Here is a 25400-nt window from a genome sequence, read left to right as displayed (position 1 = left end):
CAAATATTTCAAAAATCTACTGTATCATGAGGCTCACCGTTATGGAAACAGAAAGTAGTTTCAGACTACTAGTTGGGGTTTTTTTGTGCGACCATGTCATCCAACACTTCAGATTTTTCTACAAGAAGGTTGGCTGGGTTTTCTTTGTTTTCATTCTCAGTTTACATTATATTTTTTGTATCAAAAATGTTCTTAATTAAGAGCGTCCATATGCAAGGGACTTTACCTTACCATGTTTGACAAAGCTGCTGACAGTAGGCAATAAAAGGAGATTAGTGTTACAAAGGACAGAACTGTTACTTCCAGCACTTTTCAGGAGTATGAAAATGCATAGCCAAAATATTACTCTTCAATAATCTCTCTGAAACAGATTGTCCCATCTAACCTATTATGTAGCCTAGAAAAAATTAACTATGTTGTTGATGTGACTTGTGGAGACACTAGAAGGATCATCCTCTGTTGCCCAGGGAATCCTCTATACCTCATAGACCTTTGTGCCAGTAATGCCTACTGCAGGGATGGGGAGGAAAAAGAAGGGTTTGAATATTAGGAGGCTCAAATAAACATAGTCCTGGATAGGCTTTTCTTATCACTATAGCCTGACAGAATAAATTTTACAAATGAGAGAGGGATAAAGTCAGACTGTGACCCCTATCACCCACACCCTCACACTACAGATATAAGGGATATAATTTTCAATACAGAAGGTATAAGTATGGTACCAAAAAAAAAATATAACTTTCAGTTTGGCTTAGTTTGTTGTTTGTAAGGACTCTCATAAACCTGGCTAACTTCCAACAGATACAGCTTTCCTGTAAGTATTTTGTTCCTGAGACACTTGTACACCTGCCTCTGCCACATGATTTGAGATGCTCTGATGTCTGTGACCTTTGTCTCTGCTAATTACTCTTAGCAACACTTCAGGTGTGTTCCTGAGTCTGGAGAAGCTCCTGGATACCCACTGCCTTGGGGTAGATGGGGATTTCACTTGCTATTTCACCTGCTAGGCCTGGCCCAGAGGCATTTTGGAGAACACCAGCTGCTTTGAGCCACTCCAACACCCCACTGCAGAAGGGTTGCAGAGGAAATCACCTTTTCCCATGCTTGGTTCCCCTTATGAATGAAAAGGACCTGAAAACCCATAGGTGCACTGACTCTCTGGTAAAAATCTGCTTGAACCAGAACATGTCCCAGATTATCTCTCTGGGTCAAAATTGCATGGCAGTACACATCTTCCCTCCAGTGGTTATTTAAGGGGAGGTGAAACACACATCCTCAATGCCTCAGCTGCCCATCTAAGGCATCATACCCTCTGCCTCCTCTTTTGCTAGATGGGTGGCGGTCACTTGATTTGCTACTCTTCACATAAGCAGCAAAGAACACCTATCGTGCAAATGAAATTGTGTGTGCCACTGCCCTGCTTTCCAAAGGTGGCCCTGTATGTATTGTGATTTATTCCATTTGTGTGTAATTTGAAAAATTAGAGTTGAGTTGTGAAATTTATCCAAAAGAAAGAAAAAACACTGGGGTCTGCACTGAGGATATTGTATTACTGTAACTGAAGATGAAAAACTTGCTTTAGTTGGGTTGGTAAGGACAGACAGATTTAGCCACAAGTCTTCCAGACAAAAGAAGGCCAATGCTTCTCTAAAATTCTTCAATCTTTCTTTCGCTTCTCCCACTAGAAAAGCAAAAGAAAACATGAGCATTCAAAAAGTGCATCTAAATTCACAGTGAAATGAAATTCAGAATTGCTTCCTTTTATAGCTGATTGCTGGAAAATAAGCTGAAATAACAGTATCTGGAATAAAAGTAATTGAAATAGGCACTGTGGAGTAAACTTTCCCTTTTTTCTAACTACCTCAGTAATAGGATACTTTATAAGGTGGTTGCCTTTCAAGGAAAATCAGGTTTCAGCATTGCCATTTCTTTGTGACTTAGCAGAAAAAAACCCTCACAGGAACACCTGGCAAAGCAATCTGACTGTTTTCCAGCAGAGATAACACATGCTAATGGGGCAGTGCTCTCAGTGAGATGCTGAGAGCAGGTTGTATCCCTGGCTTTCGTGAAAGATACCTTTCAATCACACAGCTTACTTTCATGCTGCTTTGGCCATGGCAGTCAACAGAAAATCATGCCAAATGGATTAGAAGAACAGAGTGACATAGATCCAGCCTGAAAAGTGACTTTTTGAGCTATTTGACAAGAAATGGAGGGTATGACTGTAAAGATAAGTTAATTTAGTATTTCAAAGTTGTAATTATAAATTATGAGTGCACTTGGAAAATACTTGAAAAAATCATCTCTCAGAGGAGGAAGAATGACCCAGCAAGAGCACAGGCCTCACTGAGTTACCCAAAATTGAAAATAAGTGTAAGAGGATACAAATAAAAAATATGCGAAAGACACTGATGAAGAGAAAGGGAATTACTCTTTCTCATTTGTCCTTGTTCCTCCCATCTAATTGCCTTTTTACATTGACTTGCTTGCTGGGCTGTCTCCTTTCCTGGCCAATGTGCCCAGGTAGCCAAGAAGGCCAGTGGCATCCTGGCCTGTATCAGCAATGTGTGGCCAGCAGGAGCAGGACAGGGATTGTGCCCCTTGGCTCTGGTGAGGCCAAACCACAAATCCTGTGTCCAGTTCTGGGCCCCTCACTGCAAGAAGGACATTGAGGGGCTGGAGTGAGTCCAGAGAATAGCAATGGAGCTGAGAAGGGTCTGGAGCACAAGTCCTGTGAGGAATGACTGAGGGAGCTGGGGGTGTTCAGCCTGGAGAAATGGAAGCTCAGGGGTGACCTTATCACTGCCTACAACTGCCTGAAAGGAGGCTGCAGCCAGCAGCAAGTAACAAGGAATAGGACAAGAGGAAATGGATTCAAGTTGTGAGGGGAGGTTTAGACTGTGTCTTAGGAAAAAATTATTTGGAAGTGTTGTCAAGCATGGGAGTAGATGTCCAAAGAAGTGTCGGAGTCACCATCCCAGAAGGCATTTAGAAGCTGGGCATTTGTAGCAGCCTGGGGACATGGTTTAATGGTGGACACAGTAGTGCTGGATAAATAGTAGGACTGGATGATCACTTTTCCAACCACAATCATTGTATGATTCTAACTATCTATTTTTTTTTTTACTGTTGCTTTTCCTGTTGATGCCAGGAAAGTGAAATATAGAAATGCAAGATACTAAAATCATGCCAGACGTACAAATCTAGTAAATATTCTGATGAAATCTAGAAGTGAAAACACAAACATATAAATAATGTTGTGTATAATATATATAACATTATGTAAACAAAATAAATTATATATGGTATAAAAATAAATATATATGTGCAGATTTGGTCACTAAATTCTATATTAGAAATAATAAATTATTGAAATTAAACTATTATCAGAATTCAAATGAACCAGACTCACAGATGTATAAAGCTATCTTTCCAATGGATATTTAAGAAGAATATCAGTAAATAAATCAGAACTGTGAGGTGCCTGCAAGCAAAGACCCATTTATCATGGCAAGACTTAGAAACAAGAATATCAGTGACAACCTCTGGAGACAGTTCAAAATAAATGAATAAATAGAACTAATCCATATGCTTTTGGACAAATGTGAATAATTTGTACCTGAACAAACTGAGGCATTCCTGGGTTCCAACACAAGGAAATTTGTCCTTGTTCTCTACTACCCACACATACTGATTCTTATTTCAGTGTAAAATGAGAAATAGAGTATGATTTCATTTCACAAGAGCATTATTTTTTCTTAGGAAAAACTGAGACACAACAGAAAAACCAAATAGGATAAAAACAACAATCCTTCATAACATCTTGGATTTGTGGCAACTTCTTCACTCTCTGAAAAAGTAATTGCCATCCAAAATCAGAATTGCATAATAGACTGGCTTCATGCAAAGCTGGATTAATTAGTCCTGCTCAAATCAGAAGCTTCTACTCTGCTGCATTATTCCCTTTCCCCTGTTCATTTTCTGCCTTCCATTCTGCCATTTCTCACTGAGGCTCACACTGCAAACAGGACCAGGGAGATGAGGAGCAGCAACACTCCTGCAGTGTCAACAAACCACAGTGCCTGGGGATGGAAAAGCCATGGAGGAGAACAAGTGGTCTCTACCAAGGACATTTGTGTGGCGGGAATTTGTCGAGATAGCATCACAGTGAACAGCAATGCTTCCTGTAGGAAACTCTCTGAGGGAAAAAAACTCCAAAAAACTCCAGAAGGTCCTTCAAGACACAGAAGTGTGGTGGTCATCCATGCCTGGCCACTGCAACACAGACATAGCTGACAGTCTCATTCTGCCGATCTCCTACAAGTGTGAAATTCATTACTCTGTAATAATGGGTGAATGATAAAGAAAAACGATAAGAAATATAAATGCTAGAATGTTTAATTTTATTTTACTTTTTACTTTATTTGCAGGGACAGCACAGCACAGGTGGAAAGAGACTTGGACAGTTAAAACTCTCCAAAATGGAATCCAGTGAAGGACATAATGCAACAGGTTTCTTCAACTGTATCACCAGAAAAAGAAAGGCAGGAGATATATGGGCCTGCTGAGGAATTGTACAGGAGAGCTGGTGACAGAGGAAATGGGAAAAACCAAGCTTGATGCATTCTTTCCTTGGTTTTTATGGGTAAAACCAGTTTTCAGGAATCCCAGGTTCCCAGGGCCAGTGGGAAAGTCTAGAGCAAGGAAGACCAGGTTCAGTATCATTTCAAGGATCTGGGCACACACAAGTCCATGGCACCTGGTGATGCACCCATCAGCACTTCGGGCACTGGCCAGTGTCATTGTAAGGTCAATCCTGGTCATCTCTGGAAGGTCATGGCAGCTGGGAGAGGATCCTGAGGACTAGAAGAAAACAAATGTGAGTCCTGTCTTCAAGCAGGGTAAAAAGGAGGATTCAGAGAATTACAGGCTGGTCAGACACACCTTCATCTCTGGAAGGTGATGAAAAAAGCAGGTGTCCTTAATACCTTCTTTGCCTTGATCTTTTCCAGTTAAGCCAGACCTTAGAAACACCTGGGACTGCATGTGGCTTCCTCCTTGAAGGGAAAAGGAATTAAAAGACCTAATATTACACCAAGCAAATGGTCACTATTAGTGTTCTTTTCTGAAATATAGATAAATATTCAAATTGAGGATACAAAAGGTTGTATAATTAATATTTTTATAGGTTGTATAATTAATATTTTTAAAGGTAACTTGAACAAGTATGAAAATGCATCATATCACACTGAATTTTCAAGATAGAGGCATAGGTCTACTCCACTCTACCCAGACAGTCCCTTAAAATTTATACACACACACATATATATATTTAATCTAAATGTAATATAATGTACAGGAAACTTCTTGCTTTAGGGCATTCAATGAGCACCATGGAAAAGAAATCTCTGGCCTTTACCTGAATTTGTTATTAGTTCTGCTGAAAAATGGACATTTAATTTTTCCTGCAACCATTTTTTGTCTTTTGTCAATTTTGTTAAACTCCCCAAATTACAGCAGATTATCATCACTATTACACCCATATTTCTTCTAAATGCTCATGCAGACAAGGCAACCACACATCTCTGATGCAGTAACAATAATTTTGAGCAGGGCCAGCACACTGCCTTTGCAGTCTGAGACCCTCTGAAATTTGTGTGGACTGAGATGACCTCTTGGGCAAGGTCAGCACAATCTCAGCCACTTGCTTCCCAACCAGCTTAGCCAGTAAGCAGATTATGGATGCACTTGGAGAGTTTCTGAGTGCTTAACCCAATGACAGCCCTCCCATGTTTTTATTCCCAGGCCCATGAAGATGTGCAAGGCTGCAGAGGCTGTTCCTTTCTTAATAAGACAGTGCTTGGTGCTGAACTATTATCTGCCAGAACAGCTGGTTAATAGGGAGCAGTCCAGCATAATTTGTTCACAAACCAGCTCCTAAATGATGAGCACTACTCTTTCTCAATCCAAATCATGTTTCATTATGATTCACTGTAAAGAGGAAAAGCCAAGTTAGCAAAGTATCTGTCAACAAATGTTTCACCTTACCTGCCCCGGCATGAAGAAACACCTATTGAATGCAAAGATGTTTTTTTCACAAACAAAAACAATGTTCAAAGCCTCATGCAATACTTATTTTCTTCACTTTTAGAGAAGGCAAGATGAATTTTATTACATTTATATTTAGGAGGGGTGATAACACTTTGATTTTTTTCCATTGGATGACTGAAGTTTTATCTACCTATTTATGAGGCTGACAAATGTAATGGAAAACTCTAACAGATTGACAGATCACACCTGGGTAATTTCCAAGGTGTTCCAGCTCTGCCACTCCTCTCTGTGCCCTCCCACTCCATGTGTCACTGCAGTACACTTCCACCCTGCTCTAACCTCCCACATAAATCCTTTGGAATGATGGGGAGTCCAGTGGATCATGCAGGGTGTTTCCTTCAGCATCCTGGTGGGCTTCAGATGTGAACATCAGCTTCAGCACTGCCTGTTGGTGCCCATGCTCCTGACAGTGGACATCCCACCTCCTGATGTTCACAGCGTGGTTTATTGATGCATTCTCCATTTCCCCTGCCCCCCAATTTCTGCTCTTTTTTTCACCACCCCTGCCTACCTGTCTCCACCCAGCCTCCTCCCAAACAAACTACCTGGTTATCCCTGTTTTGCTACATTTATTTCCAAATGCCTAACATCACTACCTGTGCAATCTCAGCACTAAATGTCCTTAATGATACAGATTCCTAGGCACAGCTGCCCTTACAAGGCTCAATTCCCCAAAGATCTTGAATTCCCCTTGAATTACCTGGTTCATACTAGTTTCAGCTGGCTTGTCTTGTGTGCTTTCTGAGACGTGATTTCTCACCTCTGTCTTGATTCCCCTATTCAGCTTCAAGTAAACTCAAGCACTGTTGTCCCATATAAAGCTTCTCCTGTAACATGTTTTTCTCACCCTGTTTTTTTGGGGTTCACAGAACATCCAGATCTCCCTTCCCTTTCCAGTCACAAGTCATTAGCCTGAACGTGTCCTTGGGACACCACCCTGCTCCCTGCAAAGGCACCATCCCAACACCACCCTTATCCTCTGCCACCCACAGGGCTTTCCTGGTCTTGGAGGGACACCCAGTCTGAGCACACCACAGCCTGGGCACCACAGCAGGGGCGTGACAAGGGACAGGGACAACCTCCTGTTGACTGGAGGCTGCACAAAATGTCTCTGGGGCTGAGGTCTGCCTGGATCTGTCACTGCTGCAGGTGGGTTTGTGTGTGTCAAGGTTTGTGCTTGAGCAGGTGTGCATGCTGATGCTTTGGTTCAGGGAGGAAACAAATTTTCTAGCTGATCCAGCTTCACTGAGACTTGACCAAACTTGAGTTAGGCTAAAAAGAAGAGGAAGAAAATCAAAGCATTTTTCTGCTTTACTTGACACCTGACGGGAAAAATGCAATTTTCCTTTCTAAGTATCAGGGAAAAGTATTTTCTAGGTGCAGATATTTTATTCAGAGGTGATAAACCATTTATTGTAATAATTTTAGTAGGAATACAAGTTTTGGGAGACCTCTCTTATCCCTGCAGCCAGTCAGCTCCCCTCTCCGACCCTGGCTGCAAATTCAAGACAAGCAATTTTTTGAACACAAAAATAGGATGTTATAATCAGAACACCTGATGAAAGGGTACAGAAAAACACAGAAGAAATCTGGGCTTCCTTTGAAACAGAAGTGCAACAATTAAAAACAGGGGGTGATGTTTTACTACAAAAGAACAGATGAACAGGACTTTACTTTTATTCCTATAATTTATAAAACATTTTATGAAGACAGCTGGCAGTGTGAAAGGAGTCATTTGCTCCATTGATTGATCTTCCTTCCCAACACCTAAACTAGATGAAATGCCACTTGAGCAGAAAAGCCCGAGTAAGCATTTTCTGTGTAAGAGGGTTTTTTGTATTATCTGGTATCAATAAAGACCTGATTATGTTCTTACCTGATATTAGTAAAGAAATTATTATATTGTTTTCTGATCTCTACTTCATAGGAAACATTTTTAAAGGCTATCATTTCTCGTGTCAGTGACATTTCTGCTAAGCTCTGTGCCACTCCTGCTCCTTCCTTTGCTGCCACAGCTGCATTCCCTGTAATCTTATCTAAAAGGTCCTTCTGTGTTGTTTCTAGTGCAGTAATCTACTGTGGTAACAAACCATAGACAGTGGTAGTATTTATAGAGGTAGTTGGAAGAAGGAGATTAATTAAAGACCATTTTGAAAGGAAGATGGTCCCATTGCTCTAAAAACAAGATATCAAGACCACGCAGCTGTAACTGCTTTGGAAGATTTACTTTCACTTTTAAAGCAGATGTCTCTGTTGTGATTTAATTATGAATAAACTGGAATAGCTGGATGCTATGGGAAATCTGCTGCAAAAGCAGATGTCAGCCAAATTATTTTAGTTCATACAAAGCACTTGTAAACTCCAGACGGTTATGGCCTCTTTTAGTTAAACCATAGAGCCTGCAACGTATAGTGCTTATAGTTTATTTAATGCACTTTGTGAAGAGCAGCTTATTAGGGAATGTTGAGATTGTCCTGTTCCCTGACTTGTCTTGTCCTTCCCTGAAGAACTCTTCAAGGATGTTCTGCTCTTTTTTGATATGTAAAATCAGGCACAACCAGGTTAGCACCTTATTAGCACTAGAGCAATTTCAGTCAAAAAGAAATGGAATGCAAACGTGCAGGTTTGGAGAAAATCTTGAGCACAACTGAGACCGAATTTCTTCAACTGGCCTTTCATTGTATGCTTAAATGAGTTTTTTTTCACTAAAAGGTGGAACTTCTAAAATTACTCTAAGCAGACTTTTTCTAATTTTCCTCCATCTCCAAAATCTTGCCTTACAGTGACTGCTGCAAAGTTTTGGGCAATTGTAGTAGAACAAGCAAAAAGAAAGTGTGTTCCTGGAGGCCTGGGATCTGTGACACTGGTGAATTGGAGATAGATATCAGATAAAATGTGGAGATCTCTTATCTATTCCACAGAAGACAGGATTTGGGTCCAGCATTAGATAGCCAAATGCCTCCATTCAGGCAGCCTTCTGTAGTGGTCCATTTACAGTAATGAGAACTTTGAAGCCTTGTGCACACAAGAACATTCATTTACTTATCTTAAATTGAGGTAAGCTACATCCAGCCATTACATCTTAAACTGAGCTAACTACATTAATATGTTTTCTAAACTGAATAAAAGGCTAAAGGATTAATTTAGCTTTTGAACTGCAGCTAATGTCCACAGACTGATGACACACTTATCCAGTGGTAACACCAGCTGATGAGGTGGGGGCACCTATAAAGTTGGTATGATCATGATAGAATCCTTAATGTTGAGGGGTTATTATCAATATTTAAACAATTGAGAGCAGTGCTGTTTATGTCTTGTGGCCGCTCTGACCATGGTTTGCTTTAACAGAGCTTGTGCTTCAGGTGGTTTGGGTTGTGAGAAAGCACAATGCTGTTTTCAAGATGCAAGCATGCAGGAGCACCGTTGATGGCAACCTTCTGCTTCCTGCAAGTGCATCTTTCAACCCAGCAATGAGGAGGGCTAACTTTACTCCAGGAATTTTGGTGAACTTGTGTCTTTCTATGTGATTTCAGTCTGGCTGCTCAGTAAAGTGTGTAGGAGAAGCAACAGAGATTCACAGGGGCCTGTCTAATTGCAGCCTAATTTTCTGACTTGACAGCAGCAGCACTGAAATTCTCTGAGGGGAATTTTCCCATTTCTGTATGCCTGTGCTGGGAGAAGCATTTCACTCTGCCTCTCCCCCAGCGGCGCAGAGCTCCTGTCAGCCTCAGCAAAAGAGCTGCTTCCCTGGAGAAACCACTCCTAGGCAAGCACATACTGCTGTGGAGCAATAAAGCAATTGGCTTAAAATTGACTTTTTTTACTTGAAAAATGCATGTGGATAATATTTCACTCTGCATATAATTATTAATCTGTATTTCAGCTTTTCTTTAATCTATTTCTAGGCAAAGTAAGGATGAAAACAGGACTTTATATAACCCTGAAGAAAGCATCTGTCAACAGGAAAGAAATAAGTACAAGAGACTTGCTAATAAAACAGTAAAACTATCTGGAGACATAGCATTACAACAAGAAAGCTTAGTGTTCTAATTAAACCATCTGCTTTTGAAATTGATTTCCTTTAGCAACTGGCTTGATTGCTGGGGTGTCCCTGTGTGGCACTGAGCTGAGCCCCTGGACTTGCCTCCATCAGTCTTCCCTGGCCATGGAGGCACTGTCCTCCACACCAGCTGTCTCAGATGGTGCAAAACGGCCCCCAAAGCATCGTTCTCATGCAGGAGTGCTCCAAAGAGGTGGCTCCTGTCCCAGAGGGGTGATGTCACCTAAGATAGGGCCATTTCTACCTCATCCATACACCTCCTTCATGAGGGTCTGTGCTGAAACAGTAAATGACAGCCTCACTGTTTGGGGGAACAGGGAGGAGGAATAAAGTAACCTTTCTCCATCCATGGAAGAAATTTCCTTGATAGTGATTACTGACTGGTTTATAACATGAAATAATAAATATTTGGAAGTTTTGATCCAGGGCATAACCAGAACAACTTTCCAATTTTAAAGCTTTGTGAAGAAGTCAGTCCCTATGTCATTCAGCTCTACTGAAACACCATCAGGTGTCCACTGCCCAGTTTCTTTTCTACACATAACATGCTTTCACTGCAGATGACCAGGTTTTCCTACTTTCTTCTTCTTGTGTTTCTCTGCTTTCCCTGACATGGTGTGCAGAAGAAGCAGAAATGCCATTTCTATCACCACAGGTATGAGGACCATGCTCACTGTTGACTTCTTTTTACTGAAGATCTTTCATCAATCTAATGAAATAAAATAAGTACCTGCAAATGTCAACCACTGGGATCCAATGCTTGCAAAAGCAAACGTGCAGGATCCTCCCCAGCAGGAAAGGAGGCAGCAGTGGGGATGGCTGACCAGAGCCAATGTGCAGAGCTGCTGGGAAGCAGTGGCACAGGTTACACACACTGCCTTACCTGCTGTCGTGGGGACAGGACATTTTCATGCTTATTATCCCAAATCGTGGTTTCTGTCCCCTGCTCCGTTTGTTGTGTCTATCGTTTTTGTCCTTCCCCCCCCCCCTGCCTTGGGGCTGGGCTTTTGGCATGCTTGCTTGGCCGGCTGGCTGCTTGCTTGCTCTTCTAGCTTTGCTTCTCTTTCTTTTTTTCTTGCTTTTTTAGCTCGCTTGTTTTTTTCGCCATTTTTCTTTTTCCCCTCCTTTCCCCGGTTTCTGTTGTTCCCTTCCTTCCCCTTCCCCCCCCCCCCCCCTTTCCCCCCCGAAGATATCGGACCGGCACCGGGCAAGGGGCTCTGTCCGGGGTCTGCAAGAGAAGCTTCGTACCCTCCGCAGCGAAGAGAGAAACGGCTCGACCCCTTGGACTGGTGAAACATCTGTTGCCATCTCGGGCTATTTCTCTTGTGCTGGGAGTGTTTTTTTGTTGTTCTTTAATAAACAAGCTTTTTCCACTTCCCCTCTGAAGAAATTCTTCCCGAACCCAGTGGTGGGGAGGGGGGAAGGTGCGGAGGGTTTTGTTTCCTATAAGGGGCTCCTTTGGAGATATTTTCCCTAATTTGCCCTAAACCAGTTCAAATAATTTGGTGGCCCGTACGGGGAAAAGGACAAAGTGGAAAAAGCTTTACTCTAATAATATTTTTTGGCTTTAACTGTTTGTGGGAATATTGGTATGTCTCCTTTTAAAGTTGTAATGTCATTTGGAGTGAAAGCCTGCCTCTATCTCTGGTCATTAGGGTTCTTTGAAGTTTTCATAGCTTTATGGTCACTGGGGTTATTTTCTTATCCAGAAATAGCTCCGGTATTGTCCCTAATACGTAGCTTTTGTAGCAGAGGGGCACTAACCAGAATATTCATCGGGCTGGGCTTGGGTGTGATATTTTGCAAGGGGCTTATAAAAATGTTGTTATCGGTTCCAGGAATGTATAATTCGTGGTTGCGGCTGTGTGTTAAATTTGTTATGGGGGAGGAGGTTATTCAGCCTTTGTTTTCCTTTTCCTCCTCCGAATTGTTTACATTTCTATTAGAAAATGATCACTTCTCCCTGACTGCCAAGGACACCATCTTTCTGTTATTTAATTTAACAACCTTGCTCTATACTGTCTACAGTTTATATAAGATGAAGGCTGAAATTTCTAGAGGGGCTGGTGAGACCCCTGATTTAGGGGTACAACCAAGGGTAAAAAGTCCTGAGTGGTGTGGGAAATGGGAGGATATGGGCCAAATTTTAAAGGAGTTTTCTGATCCGGTAGACTGGGACTTTCCATCTGAACAAATTCAGAACCCGGCTGAGGTGGCGAAGTACCTGAAAGGGAAATGCCAGGATAACCCTAAGGAGAAAAGGATCCTTGAAGTGAGCTGGGCCCTGGCATATGCTTATCGTACCCTGCTAGATACTGTAGGGCAGCAGACAGAGGCAGGGGGGCAGGGAGATAAATCAGCAGCTATCCCAGTTACTCAGGCTGCAGCTAACACCCCAGGCTCGAAGCCAGCAGTTAAATCAGACAGTGAGCCTCAGCCAAGGGCTGTTGCTACTAGTACAAGAAGTGGAAAGTGTACAGATAAGACTGACCGACCAGTGGAGGATGATGATGATTACGATGCAGGAGAAGGACCCTCAACACCTCCTGACATAAAATCAGGAGTCAGAGCAACTGGCACAAGATCAGAGGCCACTATTGATTCCTTCTCCCTGAAGGACCTTCGAGGCCTAAGGAAGGATTATCGGCGACAGCCCGACGAATCTATAATTAGTTGGCTGGTCCGCCTTTGGGATGCGGCAGGGGAGGCTACCATTCTGGATGGCACTGAAGCAAGGCATTTGGGATCCCTGTCACATGATCCCGTCATCGACCAAGGCATGATGAGGGGGGCTAGCCCTCACAGCCTCTGGGAACGGGTCCTGGACAGCGTGGCACAGAGATATCTGTGTGCCGATGACCTCTATGTTCAGCAGACACGATGGAAGACCATAGAACAGGGGATCCAACGCCTGAGGGAGATGGCAGTGGTGGAGATCATTTTTTCAGACGATGTAACAACTAGGAATCCAGACTTTGTACCATGCACACCTGTAATGTGGAGGAAACTGGTGCGACTTGGGCCACCTGAATATGCTTCTGCGCTAGCAATAATGAAGCGGGAGGAGGTATACGAGACTGTACTCGATATGGCGAAGAAACTTCGGGCATATGCGGATGCTGTACATGGCCCGACTCATGCCAGAATTGCAGCTGTGGAAACACGACTGCAGGAACTAGAAGACAAAATAGAGAAAAGCAGCAAGAAACTCAGGGAAGAGATTAAGGAAGACCTCCTCCAAATTTCAGCTGTACAAATTAGAGGCCCTGGTACCCAACGCAGACGTTCCCTTGTTGGGGAGAGAAGGTACACCCCACGAGCTGAGTTGTGGTTCTTCTTACGTGAGTCTGGAGAAAACATGAGGAAATGGGATGGGAAGCCTACTGCTGCTCTGGCACAACGAGTGCGTGAATTGAAGGAAGGTAAGAAAAGGAAAGCAGCCCCAGTTGCCCGTAGCCGAACAGCCAGGTATGATGATGATGATGACATGTCTGATCCCCTCGAGGGAACCTCCAAGACATATGCCCCAGGAAAGAAGGATAAACAGGCGTAGAGGTGCCCTGCCTCTAGCCAGGTAGAGGCATGGGAAAACCGTATCTTTTGGACGGTGTGGATCCGATGGCCTGGCACATCAGAACCACAAAAATATGACGCTTTAGTGGATACTGGTGCACAGTGTACTCTAATACCATCGGGACATGTGGGGGCCGAACCTGTTTCCATTGCTGGTGTGACAGGGGGATCACAACAACTGACCCTGGTGGAAGCTGAGGTGAGCCTGACTGGGAAGGAGTGGAAGAAACATCCCATTGTGACTGGCCCAGGGGCTCCGTGTATTCTGGGCATAGACTTCCTCCGGAACGGTTATTACAAAGACCCAAAGGGACTCAGATGGGCTTTTGGCATAGCTGCTGTAGAGGCAGAGAATGTTAAGCAATTGAACACCTTGCCTGGACTGACAGAAAACCCATCTGCAGTAGGACTCCTGAGGGTAGAAGAGCAGCTCGTGCCAATTGCGACCTCAACAGTGCATCGCCGGCAGTATAGAACGAATCGAGATGCCGTGATCCCCATCCACAAAATGATTCGTGAGCTGGAGAGCCAAGGGGTGGTTAGCAAAACCCACTCACCCTTCAACAGCCCCATCTGGCCTGTGCGTAAATCTGAAGGGGAATGGAGATTGACGGTGGACTATCGTGCCTTGAATGAAGTGACACCACCACTGAGCGCTGCTGTGCCGGACATGCTGGAACTCCAGTACGAGCTGGAGTCCAAGGCAGCGAAGTGGTATGCCACTATTGATATTGCTAATGCATTTTTCTCCATTCCTCTGGCAGCAGAATGCAGGCCTCAGTTTGCTTTCACCTGGAGGGGCGTGCAGTACACCTGGAACCGACTGCCCCAGGGGTGGAAACACAGTCCCACTATCTGCCATGGACTGATCCAAACTGCATTAGAGGAGGGTGAGGCTCCAGAACATCTGCAATACATCGATGATATCATTGTGTGGGGGAAAACGGCAACAGAAGTGTTTGAGAAAGGAGAGAAAATAATCCAGATTCTCCTGAAAGCTGGCTTTGCCATCAAGAAGAGCAAAGTCAAGGGACCTGCTCGAGAGATACAGTTCCTTGGAGTGAAGTGGCAAGATGGACGGCGTCAGATTCCCACCGATGTCATCAATAAGATCACAGCTATGTCCCCACCAACCAGCAAAAAGGAAACACAAGCTTTCCTAGGCGCCATAGGGTTTTGGAGAATGCACATTCCGGAGTATAGCCAGATTGTGAGCCCTCTCTACCTGGTCACCCGCAAGAAGAACGATTTCCACTGGGGCCCTGAACAGCAGCAAGCCTTTGCCCAGATCAAGCAGGAGATTGCTCATGCTGTAGCCCTTGGCCCAGTCAGGACAGGACCAGATGTGAAGAACGTGCTCTACACTGCAGCCGGGAACCATGGCCTGTCCTGGAGCCTTTGGCAGAAGGTGCCTGGTGAGACTCGAGGCCGACCATTAGGATTCTGGAGTCGAAGCTATAGAGGGTCTGAAGCCAGCTACACTCCTACAGAGAAGGAAATTTTGGCAGCCTATGAAGGAGTCCAAGCCGCCTCGGAGGTGATTGGCACGGAGGCACAACTCCTCCTGGCACCCCGACTACCAGTGCTGGGGTGGATGTTCAGAGGAAAGACTCCCTCTACCCACCATGCCACCAGTGCAACATGGAGCAAGTGGATTGCTCTCATCACACAGCGCGCCCGTATTGGAAACCTGAATCGACCTGGGATTCTGGAAGTAATTACAAACTGGCCTGAAGGTGAGAATTTTGGTCTCGCTGATGAAGAAGAACAAGAAGTGACACGAGCGGAAGAAGCACCACCATACAACCAACTGCCGGCAGAAGAAACACGGTATGCTCTTTTTACTGATGGTTCTTGCCGCATTGTGGGAATGAAACGGAAGTGGAAAGCAGCTGTATGGAGCCCCACACGACAGGTCGCAGAAGCCACTGAAGGAGAGGGTGGATCAAGCCAACTTGCTGAACTTAAGGCCGTTCAGCTGGCTCTGGACATTGCTGAAAGAGAGAAGTGGCCAAAGCTCTACCTCTACACTGATTCGTGGATGGTAGCCAATGCACTGTGGGGCTGGCTGGAGAGATGGAAAGGGGCTAACTGGCAGCGTAGAGGAAAGCCAATTTGGGCTGCTGAAGAATGGAAAGATATTGCCACCAGGTTAGAGAAACTACCTGTGAAGGTTCGCCACGTAGATGCCCATGTCCCCAGAAGCAGAGCTAATGAAGAGCAGCAAAACAATCATCAGGTAGATCAGGCTGCAAGGATAGGGGTGTCAAAGATAGACCTAGATTGGGAACACAAGGGAGAGTTATTCCTAGCTCGATGGGCCCATGATGCCTCAGGCCATCAGGGTAGAGATGCCACCTACAAGTGGGCACGAGACCGAGGGGTGGATTTAACCATGGACAGTGTTTCTCAGGTTATCCATGACTGTGAGACGTGTGCTGCCATCAAACAGGCCAAGCGAGTGAAGCCCCTATGGTACGGTGGGCGGTGGTCCAAATACAAGTATGGGGAGGCCTGGCAGATTGATTACATCACACTGCCTCAAACCCGCCAAGGCAAGCGCTACGTGCTCACAATGGTAGAAGCCACCACAGGATGGTTGGAAACCTACCCTGTGTCTCATGCTACCGCCCGTAACACCATCCTGGGCCTTGAAAAGCAGGTCCTTTGGAGGCATGGTACCCCTGAGAGGATTGAGTCAGACAATGGGACTCATTTTAAAAATAATCTTATTAACACCTGGGCTAGGGAACATGGCATTGAGTGGGTATACCACATCCCCTACCATGCACCAGCTGCAGGTAAAGTGGAGAGATGCAATGGATTGTTAAAGACCACCTTGAAGGCATTGGGTGGGGGGTCTCTCAAGAACTGGGAGCAGCATTTAGCCAGGGCCACCTGGTTAGTTAACACTCGAGGTTCCACCAACCGAGCAGGTCCTGCCCAGTCTGAGTCCCTCAATATAGTAGATGGAGATAAAGTCCCAGTGGCCCATGTCAGAGGTTTGTTGGGGAAGACAGTATGGATTAATCCTGCCTCGAGTACAGGCAAACCCATTCGTGGGATTGTCTTTGCTCAAGGACCAGGTTATACCTGGTGGATAATGCAGAAAGATGGGACAACCCGTTGCGTACCTCAGGGAGATCTGATTGTGGGATGATATCATTGTTTGTTAAGCGTGACCACCATTGTCTGTACATTAGATCATACAGACATGAAACAGAAGGAAATATGAAAGTGTCGAAGGTCTGAGCAAGTAAGAATGAAAGAAAACGTGTAAGTGTGGAAGGTTGGAGCAAGTGAGAAGAAAGTTTACGTTGTTCAATAACATGTTCACAATATGGGATAAGGGGTGGAATGTCGTGGGGACAGGACATTTTCATGCTTATTATCCCAAATCGTGGTTTCTGTCCCCTGCTCCGTTTGTTGTGTCTATCGTTTTTGTCCTTCCCCCCCCCCCTGCCTTGGGGCTGGGCTTTTGGCATGCTTGCTTGGCCGGCTGGCTGCTTGCTTGCTCTTCTAGCTTTGCTTCTCTTTCTTTTTTTCTTGCTTTTTTAGCTCGCTTGTTTTTTTCGCCATTTTTCTTTTTCCCCTCCTTTCCCCGGTTTCTGTTGTTCCCTTCCTTCCCCTTCCCCCCCCCCCCCCTTTCCCCCCCGAAGATATCGGACCGGCACCGGGCAAGGGGCTCTGTCCGGGGTCTGCAAGAGAAGCTTCGTACCCTCCGCAGCGAAGAGAGAAACGGCTCGACCCCTTGGACTGGTGAAACATCTGTTGCCATCTCGGGCTATTTCTCTTGTGCTGGGAGTGTTTTTTTGTTGTTCTTTAATAAACAAGCTTTTTCCACTTCCCCTCTGAAGAAATTCTTCCCGAACCCAGTGGTGGGGAGGGGGGAAGGTGCGGAGGGTTTTGTTTCCTATAAGGGGCTCCTTTGGAGATATTTTCCCTAATTTGCCCTAAACCAGTTCACCTGCTCTCACTGAGCTCAGCCTTGTAAATCCAGAGAGCAAAGCTGAAAGCATGAGAAAAGCTAATTAAATGCAGCACTCAATTAAAATCCCTCTAAACATTTTTATTGTTTTGTGTAAAACAGTTTACTCATCCTTTTACTATTCTTCTCAGTTTCTTTATGACGACAGACTAATCAGGGAAGTTGAAAAACCAAGGTGTAGGGTAATCTGTGAGCCTGTGAAATGAACCCTTTATGTGACAGTTTGATGTGGTCTAAACAGAGTGCTGAGTTGCTGCCTGCAGTCTCAGCTATCCTGAGAGGAGTCATAGAACCAGAGAACATTGGGTTGGAAGGGACCTCATGGACCATCTGGTTCAACCTTTCTTGCCAAAAACATTGTCTATGCAAGATGGCCCAGGACACTGTCCAGCTAAATCTTTAAACTGTCTAATGCTAGGCAATCCACCATTACCCTGGAGAGATTATTCCAGTGGCTGATTTTTCTCATTGTGAAAATTTTTCCTCACATCTCTGGTCAGAATCTCCACAGGATTAACTTTTACTCCTTACCCCTAGTATTTTCAATGTGACTCCTTGTAAAAAGGGAGTCTCCATCTTCTTTCTAGTCATTCTATAAATATTGGAGCATGGTAATAGTGTCTCCCTTCTCTTCTCAAGGTTGAACAAACCCTTTCCCCCATACGGGGTCTTTCTAGTCCTTAAATTATCTTTGTGTCTCTTCTCCAGACCTTCTCCAGCCAGTCCACGTCTCTTTTTGCCTAGTGGGGACCAAAACTGAGCACAGCAAGTGTGGCCTCACAAGTGGGATAATGACTCCTTTATCATTGTTGATGCTGCTCCTGTTGATGCAGAGGCAGCTCCTTGGCTTGAAGTGGTTACTGACCACCTCCCAGGGCAAAAGGATTGACCCTAGCCCAAAGACATCCAACCGTTAAAAATAATCCCTCTAAAGCTTCCTGGAAATGGTAGGAATTGCAGTTTGAGCCTTTTCTGTTGTTTTCTACATCTGCAAAAGCTTGGTGTTGGCAGAAAGACACAGAGAAGGTGGTCTGTCTGTAATAACTTTTATTTTCTTTCTCTTCAGCTGTGCCAACAAGAGGAGCCTACTGTGAAAATATGTCTCTAAAATTAAAGCTAATTTATCAGGAGCACCCCTACTTATTTTCTTCAATTTTAAAATCCTTATCTTGCATTAACAGAGGCTTGAACAACATGTTCTTTATAGGCAGGCATAAAGTGCTCGTAATGAAAATGGGTGACAACAGGATCACACAATGCTCCTGGTTGCTCCTCCAAGCAGACGGATCCCATCCAGTCCCCAGCCAGAGTCCAGTGGGGCAGGAAACACACCTCGTGGTAGGGCTTGTACCCTACAGCACCCAGCAGCTCTCCATAGCCCCCTAATGACCCTGCAGTCTGCAGAGGGTGCCAAGCACATCCCGTGGACCCCAGCATTAGAAATAGAGGGCTCTGCCAGCCCCTGGCCTCCCTCACCTGGCTGAGCACAGCCCGTGAGCACCACAGCCAGAGCAGGGGATGGCTCTGCCAGCACGCTCCCCATGATGGAACTTCTGGTGCTGTGAGTTGGTTTGGTCAGTCTCAAATTTTGTGTTTGCTGGGGAGAAGAAGAAGAAGGAGCCCACAGAAGACAGATGGTGCCTCACAGACAACAAAAGATGCCATGTTAGCGTTCAAACTGGGTAAAATACTTAAAGGTGGCATGAGCATGGAAAGCCAGCAAGTTTCAGCTGCAAGTGTCTCTGTGCCAGTGAGTGGTGCCGGGCCAGGGAAGGGGTTTGTTTACCTCATGTTTCACAGTGTACAGGCTGTCTGTGCTGTCCTCTAGATGTCAGTGACAGACAGCACATCCCACTCCCTGCTTCCACCCACACCCCGTCATGGCTGGGCCAGGCTCTTCCCTCCTTCCCTTCCCCTGACTTCACTGTCTCTGACACAGGACTGGCACTTTGTGGCAGCACCAAAGGAATTCATCCTCCAAAGCAAGCAAGGATGCAAATCCATGACTTCCATTTTTTGAAAAAGCCAGTTTCCAGTTTTCCCATGGGTTAGCACTCCTTGTGACATGGTGCCTCACTGTGCACTGGTGCACCATCCGGATGGCCATGAGAACAGGGCTGTGCTTCCCCAAAGCAGCTGTGCTCTCCTCAGAGGTGATCAGGTGATCCCCATGGAGGTGGGGAACGTCATGCCAGGGTGTGCACCAGGGTGTTACAGCAGGATCTTCCAACAACAGATAGCCAAGGAGGGGCAGGAGAAAGAGAAGGCAATTCAACAACTTCCTGTGCTAGTTTATATGAACTTCTTATTAATGGAACTGCTGGTAAAATAGTTCACCATCAAAGCCTTTCTTGATGCAAAATGATTGAAAGTGCAGATAAAAAAATGTCAACATACCTGCTCTCTTTGGGGCTCCTATCTTTCAAGAAAAATGCAAAAAATAATTATTGCATTGACTTGCTTTCCATCTCTTTATTCTACAAAGAAAGTGAGTGACATTTTTCTAAACATCCCTAATGTAAAGATCTTCAGTCAGCACAGTGTGAAGCCCATATTCGCTACAGACCTCATTCTCTAACTTTAACTTTTTCCAGCCCTCCACCTCCCTTTTTATTCCCCAGGATGTGAAAAAAGGTCTTCAGAAAGGTACAACAATTATATAGTTTGCCTTTATTGATCCCCTATAGTGCTAAGTCTCTAAGAGCATCTTTCATAACTACTGCTGCTGATTGGTTGAAGATATTGCTAAGATACTGTAATGTAGTTGGGTGGGATAGAGGAAACTAAGAAAACCTGAAATGTTTTTCCAAATTCAACTATTACCATTCCTGAAGACAGATTAATACCAATTTTAGGTCCTCCAAACACTGAGAGGATGTTGAGCAGGTCTTCATGGTAAAGAAGGTCCTGTAGAGTTATAGTGGTCACAAATCTCCCCATTCTTTAGCTGGGAAGAGCTGCTGAAGCAGTCACCATTTCATGTTTCATTCTCCATGGTTTTAGGACATATGCAACAGTGTTTATCTTACTATTATTATTAAACATAAGAGCATATGTCTCATTGGGGTTTGGAGAGTATTAACTCCACAGCACCATCTTAATGGTTTTACCCTGGGGGCTTTTGACTGCCAGAGTGAGAGGTGTTTTCTGGTGAGTGGTGCCTTGCAATGGCAATTGATTATCCTGGGAAAGAAGATAATCAGTATGTTCATTACATATCCCCTTATAAATTATCCCAAAACTTCTCATTAGCCTTCATAATTTCTCAGCTGGTGACACAAGGCAGGAAGACTGATGTGAAGCTGGGAGTGGTGGCAAAGAGAAGACACAATGGCACAGAGATTGCATTTGAAGGTACAAAAAGGTATAAAGCAAGGAGAGAAAACTGGAAATTACACTGGTAAATGTGTTGGAAGTCTAGGTAGGATGGTACAACAAGAGGTGGGGGATTTAGTTGTAGGAGCCTGCTGAGAGATGTGTGCAGGAAGCAGGTTGGAGCAAACACCAAAAGAGTGATTTTTTTAGGACAAAGGCAGTGATTTTGCTTTGACATTAGGAAATCCAGGCAGCAGCACTGTGCTGGGGGTGAATGAGAAGCAGCAGCAAGAACTGCCAGAGAGGGGGAAAGGGGGAGAACCTGAGCCCTGTGCAGAAACAGCAGGCAGCATTCAGCTGCTGAAAGGAAGGAGACAGACTGTGTACATGCTTGGGAAAAGTGGCCATTGCCGTTGTCTTGCTCACCACAGCTCACAAACAGAGCCAGGAGCACAACAGGTCTCAGGCCCCTCGCATACAGGATCTCGTGCTGGAGCTGCTGCTGTCTGCCAAGGATAGTCATGTTCCTTGCTTGAACCAGTGGGGAATTGGGATCTGCCTCTACAAACATTTTTAATATATATGTCTATCTATTCAACTGAAATAAAATTTTTAAAGTTTTAAAAGATGGCTGGCTACCCATGGTCTTTTCCAGATCTGTATTTCACTCCTGCAGCTGTTGTAAGTTCAAGGAGCACATCCCTGGCTATCGATTTTTCTGACACCTTTGAATTAAATGAAGGTTAAAGTCTGTCAAGAGAATGTTTAATTCATGTATTTAGCAAGCACAGTTCTTTCATCTGCCCACACAATATGCCAGGAAATATGCTAAATTGGAGCAATAGCTCGATCAGGGCTAAAATGAGAAACTGTTAAACAGCAACACTTCTGCCAAGACACTGAGAGCAAGTATCAGGATCATCTCTAATTACAAACTCTGCTAGCTGAAGTAATTAAAGAGCTCATTCTGGACTTGCTTCATGAAGCTACTCCATGCTGTTGACTAGTGAGAATCTCTTTATGCAGGGCCCTGGATGTCAGTGCTGCCATCAGGAGAACTGGACTCTGCACTGGCTCAGCCACTTTTTCTACCTGACAAATGCATAGCTAAGGCAGAAGAAGCCAACTCATATGACAGGTAATTCCTGCAAGGGAGATTTACTCAAATGAAAAAACAACCAGGACAATGAAGACAATCTGGCCATGAATAAACTTCAGCTGGAATTTGGAAGAGAATTTCTTTTTTGCTGCAAGAAGAGCAGGATTTTGAGAAACCTTCCAACTAGCACAGCAGAGCCAAAAAGCCACAGGGAAAAAATATCAACCCAGACCCAATGTTGTGCTTTTAGCTGGAGTTGAGTAGTTTGATGAAATAGTCTCTGTGGCAACAGAAACAGCAGAGGACTTGTCTCTGTAACCCAAGAATCTCCTCCAGGCTGATTATTTAATGCAGACCATGAAATCTGTTGCATTGAAATGCCATCCCCTCTGCAGGTTTCAGTAGGTATAAGTGGGTTTGATGGATAATCACACTTTGCTCAGAGCAAGAATGTTCCAAAAGACATGAAATGGCCACTTAGGGCTTAAGTATTATAGTCCAGCTGGAGCAGCACTGATGCTACAGCAATTTACCTTAATGACTCAAGAACATATTTCACAGCAATGCTGTATAGCTTTTCTGACCTAAAAGCCCTTTTGTGGCTTAAGCTCAAATTTATGCCACTCACAGAATACATCTAAAAGAAGAAAAAAAAGCATATCCATTGTAACCAGGAAGAAAAACAGAGGATTTGAAGCATGAAAACCCAGAGATTAAAAGGTTCTGAAGGAAAATTATACCATGAGTGCCAATGATTATAGAAGTCTCATGTAGGAAGACCATTACCCTGGGTTCAGCAGTGAAAGCCATTAAACAGACATGACCAGGGGCAGCGTGCTAGGGCAGCAGCAGGATGACCATACTGCAGCAGAGGCACAGGCAGTGCTTGTGGGACCACAGCCATCTCAGCAAGCAGCATTCCTGCCTTTTGGAGGTGGAACATGGCTGTGTCACTGCTCCAGGCAGGTGGTGTCACCAAAGGGCTCTGCCAGGGCTATTCCCAGCAGACAGCCATTAGGCAACAGCTGAAAGAGGACAGTATGGGTGTGTGGGCAAAGGAAGTGAAGCAGAAAAGCTGGAGCCCCATCCAGATACAGCTTTAATTAGAAAATCCACAATTAAATTATAAATGTTATGTATCTGAACATATTACTGTGCTGCTCGTATCATGCTCAAGAGTGATTCAGCTTTCTTAATTCTCACACCTGAAAGGCTGACCTCTTCACACCCACATTCTTCCCACCTCCCTTCATTAAGCATATAAAACTGTGACATTCAGAGGATCTAAAGAAAAAAGAAGGGAAGAGCTGTTAGCCTTAACATCAGGTTCCACAGGATGGATTTTGCAAATGAAGGATGGGCTGGTGCTTATGTGCTGCAGACTGGAACCCCACAGCAGCAGCACTCACACCATATCCAGCACTGTGTTTGCTTTCCTTACACACAGCGAAAGAGAACTGGACACACAGATTGGCAGGAAAGAAGGAAAATTGACTGAGGCTATCTTGGAAATGCATGCAGAAACCCTTAAGTCTGGTAATTACCCTTTTCCTGTTGGGAAGATGTGAACTGGAAATATTTAATGAAGAGGAGTAATGGGGTAGCAGCAGCTGGAGAAGCAGAATGGGACCAACCTGAGCTGTTATCTTCAGCCAACCTCACCTGCTACAGCTCTTTATTATTTGCCTGGCCTTGCCCCTGGGCTCCTGATGACCTTCTGCAGGTTTGTCTCCATGCCAGCACTGATCTGCTCCTCACTCCTTCAGTCACACACTGGCAAAACAAATCCCTCATGCCTAGGTGCAGTGGTGGTCTGGTCCCTTTGGGAGTCAGAAAAGCAGTCACGGTTTTTGCTTGGCATCTGGGGCTAGAAGTCCCCTACACCCTCAACTCCAGCACTTTACAGTACCATGTTGGCAAAATCCTGTTGATACCAGAAGTGCCTCACCCAAAGAAACAAGGAAAAAACAAAGCTATTTTTTCCTTTGGGTTCCCAGCAGAGTAATTCAATCTGCCAGGTTTATTTGTGGAAGGTGCTGTAACACAGAGAGATCTTGGCTCAGCTCATATTTTTCATATCTTGATAGTCATTGATTGCAGTGGAATTGACCTTGATCCCCAAAGAGGCACAAAGGAAAGATAAGCACAGGTTGCTGTGTGGAATAGTTGAAGGGGATAGAACCCCTGGACCTGGAAGTGTGTACTGGAGGGTGAGGTTCCTCCCCTGAACTAGATGTATGTACTGTGGACACTAAAGTGGATAGGGCAACCTAGCAGCTAGAGATTGGCACACATTTCCCAAGGTCTCTGCTTCTCAACTCCCTGTTTCCAAATCAGAATGTAACAATTTCTTTCTTGTCTTCTGAACACAATTTTTCAAGGCTCCAGATGACCTTTTCTTTAGAGTGCTAATTCCTTAAATCTCTAATTTTCTGTTTCCCACATTTACCAGGGGACAGAATTACAAGCAATGGTCACCGTTAAAGAAATCATATAGAGGACTTATACCCAAAATGTTTGCTTGTGCTGCACCATGCAGCCTGAGGAGGCTACTTCAGGTGAGACCATCAAGGTACCTTCAGCTACAGCTTGGTTGAAGTCTAGGGGATGAATTAGGCAAGTCCTTCTGGCACCTGAAAAGCAAATGAAGCAAATGTGAGTTCAGTAGGACTTTGCAACAGCCCAGACTGGCTGCCCTGGGATAGGAAAGAGCTGCAGACAGACTGGGACACACACACTTGCATGTGAACAAACACAGTGATGAATTCAAAGCACTTTTTTTGCACCAACGCTGCCCTGGCACAGGGAGTAGATGCAGAGCTGGGATGCACAGGATGACAGCCAGTGGCAAGGCATGTCACACTGTGTGACCTTTTCCTGCTTTCTGCTCTCAGTGTGGTCCCCAGAAGCCAGGTAGTGGGGTGGCAGTGCCACTGGTTTTCACACAGAGTGAAGGCTGTGATGCAACAGAAGCAGAGTGACATAGAACATCACCTCCTCTGCAAATCAAGAAGATCCTGCCCACCCCTGTGACAAAATCTGTCTGCTTCTACCCACCATGGCATAAGAGCTGAGCTACCACAGCTCCACTCACTTGAGAGCGGTGCTGCTGATCCTACAGCAGCTCAGGATCCCACTGCAGGCATTTCAGGCTTGCCTATTCCATCTGTACCTCTTCTATGCATCCTGCCTAAAGCAGATGGTGCAGAACCTTGCTCCAGGGTACAGCAAAAGTCACAAATGGAGTTTTCACA

General features: G+C 44.7%; 1 long non-coding RNA gene across 3 annotated transcripts; it reads right to left on the bottom strand.

Moving 5' to 3' along the window:
* Positions 1–4442: 4442 nt before the first annotated feature.
* LOC135296309 (uncharacterized) lies at positions 4443–25180 on the bottom strand. 3 transcript variants are annotated; one of them, XR_010358383.1, is made up of 5 exons: positions 24883–25180; positions 24723–24779; positions 17712–17753; positions 4945–5057; positions 4443–4863 (listed from the first exon to the last, which is right to left on the bottom strand). It is a non-coding gene; the product is annotated as an uncharacterized LOC135296309 (long non-coding RNA). The 3 variants fall into 3 exon arrangements; XR_010358382.1 differs by lacking the exons at positions 4443–4863; positions 4945–5057; positions 17712–17753 and adding an exon at positions 23422–23966 and having other exon boundaries at positions 24655–24779; positions 24883–25166; XR_010358381.1 differs by lacking the exons at positions 4443–4863; positions 4945–5057; positions 17712–17753 and adding an exon at positions 23422–23966 and having other exon boundaries at positions 24883–25152.
* Between the last annotated feature and the right edge of the window lie 220 nt (positions 25181–25400).

The sequence above is a fragment of the Passer domesticus genome, chromosome 3 (genome assembly GCF_036417665.1).
Source record: "Passer domesticus isolate bPasDom1 chromosome 3, bPasDom1.hap1, whole genome shotgun sequence".
Taxonomy (NCBI): Eukaryota; Metazoa; Chordata; class Aves; order Passeriformes; family Passeridae; genus Passer; species Passer domesticus.
This window is presented reverse-complemented; position numbering and strand designations above follow the sequence as displayed.